The sequence below is a fragment of the Schistocerca nitens genome, chromosome 6 (genome assembly GCF_023898315.1).
Source record: "Schistocerca nitens isolate TAMUIC-IGC-003100 chromosome 6, iqSchNite1.1, whole genome shotgun sequence".
Classification (NCBI taxonomy): Eukaryota; Metazoa; Arthropoda; class Insecta; order Orthoptera; family Acrididae; genus Schistocerca; species Schistocerca nitens.
In genome coordinates, this window is record NC_064619.1 from 130,902,683 (window position 1) to 130,909,163 (window position 6,481).

General features: G+C 40.9%; 1 pseudogene; it reads right to left on the bottom strand.

The window, feature by feature from the left end:
• Nucleotides 1-1,752: 1,752 nt before the first annotated feature.
• Nucleotides 1,753-1,870, bottom strand: LOC126264053 (5S ribosomal RNA; annotated as a pseudogene).
• Nucleotides 1,871-6,481: the final 4,611 nt, after the last annotated feature.

Genomic DNA, 6,481 nt, shown 5'->3' on the forward strand with positions numbered 1-6,481 from the left:
GATTTACCCGCGATTCTTATTTATAGGAAATATACTTACTGTCAGACACTTGATCGCTACTACGAGGAATGATATTCGATAGGTGACATTGTCTGAAACGAATCACTTTGAGATAGTAAAAGTAGCGATCTACATATGGAAAATAAGCGAATTTTGTAATAGTTTTGATGATGTGCCTTTGCCTGATATCTCTCTCGTTTCTAAATTTTACACTACACTGATGGAGATTAATTGGAGGTGTAGCACTGACGTGTATAGTCTTCCGTATATCCGTGTACCAGCACCTATTGAGTGAATACTGGCTGTTAGTAAGAATTTAGTTGAAACTTTGATGAAATCTTGTCTCTAAACATATGAACCATAAGAAATAAAATTCCCTAAATATTGATCTACCTATCTACTTGACACAGTTCTACGCTATTTACAGTTTTAGGTGTACCTCTCAGAACAACACAAATTATCGATGGGGTCGTCAGACTATGTTATCAGTACTTCACCATAATTTCTTTACACCCCCAAAGTTGTCAGAAAAAGATTTATAAATAAAATTCGTGCCCCTTGTATCGTTACCAACTGTAGTTAGTTTTGGAGATCAATTTCGTCTTAATCTTTCCTGCGCAACCATCACAGACGAAGACACTCTTTAAGCTGCAAAACAAATACTACAAAATACCTTCCAGAACATTTCACGTGTTCTCAGCATCAAAACTTTTGGCTGCAAAACCTTCACGAAAGGTAGTAGTGGTAAACATCTTATTTATTCTCTAGTTTATCATAATTTTATGCCGTTTTCAACAGTAGGAAGAGCAATGCGAGCAGTTTCGTCAATGTATGAGACTAGGGATGAAGATGTCCGCTGGTATAAATCATGCTTAAGTAATATGACAGATTGTCCGAAGGAGAGCTGCAGAGCAGGTAGTCACATGTAACAACAGCGTCAACATTTTTGCTTGATCTGGACTGAACAGTACAATTAGATATAATAAAACGGGCGATCGGTACCACTCCACCAGTAACTTCTTCATACTGAGATTAAAGGAACCTTTACGACTGCGGTACGTCCCTCGACAACTGGAGTTGTGTTTAACATTAATAAGCAGCTAGCTTGTGATGCAAACAACCTCCCGGGTTTTCGGACTCGTGATTAGAGTTCGCCTGGCAGGCATAGCCAAGTAAGCGGTCACATAATGTCGCGGAAGCGCCTCGGCCAGGCGTTAAATGGGACTCCTACTGTCCCACGGCGGGTCAGAGGTCGCGAAAGTGAGTAGGGGAAAAGAGCCGTTGAGCATAACGTACTGCCTGCCGGTCCTAATTATGATTTACGTGGTATTCAGCCGGCTGCCGAAACAGGAAACTGCCGCCGCCACGCGCAATACTGCTGTCTCCGCAATGACAAGTATTTCAGTCGCGGCGCCTGCTGCCGACCGGTTTCTGCGTGTAGGTGGGTTGCGGCGTATCGATCAGCTCTCATTTTTTGGAGGGATTGCATTGCGAAATCATATTAAGGGTCGCTTGTAATACTTTGACTTGCTGTACGAAACATTATTATTATCACTCCTCCTACAGGCCACAAGTGGCCCATCTGGACCATCCGACCGCCGTGTGATCCTCCGATGCGGATGCGGATAGGAGGGGCATGGGGTCTGCACACCGCTCTCCCGGTCGTTATGATGGTATTCTTGACCGAAGCCGCTACTCTTCGGTCGAATAGCTCCTCAATTGGCCTCACGAGGCTGAGTGCACCCCGAAAAATGGCAACAGCGCATGGCGGCCTGGATGGTCACCCAGCCAAGTGCCGACCACGCCCGACAGCGCTTAACTTCAGTGATCTCACGGGAACCGGTGTATCCACTGCGGCAAGGCCGTTGCCCGTCCGAAATATTAGAGCTATAAATTTTAAAAGTAGGTCACATACTTAATTCTGATGTGACCTACAGCTGAACGGCATTAGAGTAAGTAATCAACAAGGAAGGTACGAGGAGGCAGAAGGGGAGGCTCAAAGAAGAGATCAGATGAATTGGTATCCATCTTAGCGTCGATCCGCCAGTATGATACTGTTACGACGATGTCCAGGGACTTTAAAAGAGCGCAGTTAAAAAGTAAATAGGCCAAATACTTCTAGGTAAACTTTCTGAGTATGTGTAAAGTATCACTGTTTCAAACATAGCGTAAGACGGTCGTATTACCGTCACCATATAACTGCATGCTAACTAGTAATTCGAGACAAAGCAGATTATTTCGCGTACTGAGAAAGTGGATCATAAATGGAGCGCATAATTAAATATGCACCACACGTCAACTTGAGAAGTATGTAGGTGAGTAGAAACTACTGTTGTAAATATCAGGAAGTACACTGCTTATAGGAAACAGAACAAAATAGTTCGTACCACCTTAAGTTTTACTATGTATAGTTAGTCTTCAACGGTAAATTTATTCTGTTTGTATTAATGCAGATTTGGGAACAAATATTCAAAACGCTCTTCATGCAATGAAATACAAACGTCCGCACGTCCCACGGTGAATCGAATACTCCCGCTAGTAACCGAATAACGTTATACGATTTTTTGATACGTTGTTCAAGGTACAGCATGTTGAAGCCTGGCAGAGCATCCCCAAGAACTTCCAGGTCATCGCTAGCAAAAACGTCAAGAGAATTGAAGTGCGGCGAAGAGAAGTGTCTCGAGAAACGCTCTGCTTCGTCATGTCTTTATTCTAGAATGTTTATTTTGAAGCAGACTAGCTTCCTATCGTTTATAAGCCACATGACCTTGAGTATTACGAAAGGCACATCTTTACACATAAGAGCCAGTATTTTCTCCTTTTTCACGCGTAAGAGTGAGTGTATTCTGTAGACGTTCGTATATGTGTGTCTCTTAAAGGGCCTGAACATAAACAATCCAGTTCGACACTCAGTAAAGACACCTTTCAAACATTGATGCTAAAACTTCCTGGTGCGATATTTAACTATTACACGGGATATGATGTAAATAATATAGGCCTATAATATTTGTGTGGGTTAATAATGTATCCCTGCCAAAGCAGATATAGCATGCCGACCTTTTACAAAGGAAAGCGCAAGAGATACGCTGTTTGTCATCAGGACACATGCATTTCGAGGCAAACGAAATCACATAGTTGGAAAGGCCGATGCCCACGAAAACGCTGTTACTCAGTGCACATCTTCCTGTAGTCTGTTGCGCCATGAGAGAGGGTGGCAAAAAAGTGATGAAATGTGACGACTCGGTGGGAGAGAAGGCAGCAGGAAGAGAAAAAGCAAACTGTAGCGATTGAATTTGACAATCTGCCAATGTCGCACCTCCATCCATTCTCAAGGGAGTGAGGAAATAGTTGTTACTGGCTCTCTCAGTGGACATTACGCGTGTCTCTTACGACAAGAAGATCCATCCGATAGAAGTATTTGCGCCGTAGAATTCACATTACTTCGATTTTTTAACGTCCTGTACCCTATATAATGACAACAGGGAAACCTTTGGCTTACCAAAAATCTTATTTTCGATTTTAGACGATAATAGGTCGAGTGGAAGACAGTTGCTAAAATTTTGTGTGGCCGCAGTGCTCCTACCAGCTTGATTAGTCTGATTACTTTCGTATTTCAGGATTTCAGGGTGATTGGTTCTTTATATAAATTTCACGATCTTGATTATCGTAATCATCTCACTGTGACACTACAACACAGTATGTCAAATTATATTGCTACATGAATTTTGGATTACTGAATTCTGTGCCTTTTCATGAACGGTATGTTTCTCTTGTTTTTTGCTGTAAATTTGCAAAAACTGTATGATACTGTCTGAGCCGTAAAAGTAAACTCGTTGGTGTACACAGGCAGAATACGATATAATAGTGAGCAGAAGTCAGCGTCTTTTAGTTGCGGGAGAAAGCGAATGCGAAAGTGTGTGTAAGGCCGGCATAGTGGCTATGAGTGCAGGAATGCCTTTTAGCTATGAATGAAAGGCAATTTCCATGGACCACAGTACATTGATAATTTGTATGGAGGCTTCAAGAGAATTATAAAAGTTGAGTATTGTTTGACCACAGCATCTCATAAGACATATTTACAGCTGGAAACTGAGGCCCGATTATTGTTTGTAATTGTTGGCACCGAGTTAGTACGTCGCACCATCAGCTTCCCAGAAAGTAGAACCGAGGAAGAGCATTTGTATGTTGGTTATCCGCAGCATCGTGAGTTCGTCTAGGTGGTCACTGCGGATCTCATTTTGTCACGATGATTTTAAGTCTTAGTGGCCCTGTATCGGGATGACGTTGCCGGCATTCTGCTCTATTTTAAATTGGACTACCGACCTCTTGGAGGTTAAAAAGTCTTATCACTGTTGCACAAAGAATGTTCGGTCATCTACTGCTCATCGTTTGGAATAAATAATGAAACGAATCTGTATGCCTGAAGACGTGGCTCTGACGACGCTCAAATAACTGGGTCAGAAATAAAGATTTAGCATACAGCTGAAGCGGTCTTATTCATCATGTGGTAAAACTGAACCATTTGAGACACTTCTGTGCTTCAAAGACTTGCCGATGTATTTGAGCTTTCTTTAAACAGTATATTACTTACATAAACGTCAGTCATAAATTTATAGTGGTCGTTAACCCAAATCATTGTCACCATAAAGGAGGTCCACATCTTATTATCTTAAGTCTAGGTCAATCAGGCCATGAATGAAATGTTAACATAACATATCATAATTTGCCAGACAGTACAGTTACATTTTTCTTACATTGTAAGTTCATTTCTTGTCAGTTACTCTCAAAGTCAGAACGAAATTCTTGTGCTAGGAAAATCTCAATTAACCTTTGAAATTAATATTTAATGACTGTTGAAATTACAGACCCTGGAAAAAAAACAGTGAATTCTGAATTTCATTGAAGTATGCCAATTACTTTTATGCGTTTTACCAAATTTGTGTATCGATGTGTTTTAGCGATGCTTTAGTATTCTGCTGTTGTCTTGAAGTAATTTATATATAAATATTAGTCTTGAGAGTGAATGATAATTATTTGCAAGTATGGTTAGTTAAAAATAGCAACAGTAAAAATTAACATGAGGTTAGGCAATAGAATTGTTACTGCACTGCGTAATTGAATAATTCACTTAGCTTGGACTTTTTCTGTAAGTTCTTTAAAGAATTCTGAAGTTTTGAACATATATTCAGCTTTAGATAAGTAATTTTGTGATCATTTGCCTATAAAAATTAGATTCCTCCTTAGTAATGATCATTATATCACATACGTGAACTGTTAATTGTTACATGTGCTTAAATTTAATGAAAACTAATTGTTTTAATTATAAATTATCCATTTTAGGATTTCTGAACGTTTTATTTCCTTTTATAATTAAAAATTCATTATACTATTGTTTCTTCCGTAAATGACAAATTGGACTAACTCTTCAGAGTTGTTCTGTGTAATTACACGTGTTTCCACGCAGTCATTACTGGGGCAGTGTATCGACATGTCTACTTAATGATTGGTTGTACACTCTTCCACGTCGTTTCATTTTAACTTCTTTAGAAACGATGCCTTACCGATAATGTAGGTGGACATACCCACGGTCGATAACAGCGTACACCGGCCGTTTTGGCTTTGTTAGATCACGAGCCATTTGTCATCCACTGATGAATTATGGGCTCTAAATTTTTTCAAGCGTCAGTGTCCTGCATTACGGATCCATGTTAATTCTGTGTGTCCTCTAAGAACATGGAACCTTCGTCGGTTTCTCCGTCGTCTCGGTCTTGTCCAGCAAGGAACATCCTCTTCCCAAGTGCCGCCCATTCACTTGGCTACGCGTCCCGGCCACCTCGACTCCGTTTTCATTACAGTCGTAAATACGTCTTCTGCTGCTTTATGTACCGCCTGTATGGTTTGTCTCAACTGGAGATGTATATCTTTTCAACTACCATAGAATGTTTCGATGTTGTGATGAATATGCTTCCAATTTTAGATTCGTTGATTTCATGTATGTGTAGTTCTTTTTATGAATTTTATATATTTCAGTTACGTTACTCTCGCCGTTTTGAGTAACGGGTGCCGACGGTCTTGCTTCAAAGTAAATCCACCCAGAGGCCGTGTCGTTTAGAATTCGTTCACGATGCTTTCTGAAGAACCAAAGTGATCGAAATATACAGCGAGACCATCAAGACCTGTGTGGCGACTTTAAGTTAACTTTCAGTTCCATGACGGCTCCATATTCTAACAGAGCTAGATGGAGTGGAGATCTTACGTTTCACATAAAGAGCCTGTCATGTAACCAGATAGGAGGCGTGCCTGGATGCGCTTGACAAAACGGCTGAGTCGTCGAACTGTCGGAACAAGTCAGCAGACCGCCAGAGGGCCGCGTATCTACGTGTCCTTTCTCTTTTTCCCCTAAAGCAACTGTTGCGGCACGGGCATGGAATTTGTTGTACTTGTCAGCCCTCGAGAGGAGAAATTTTCAACTGAACACACA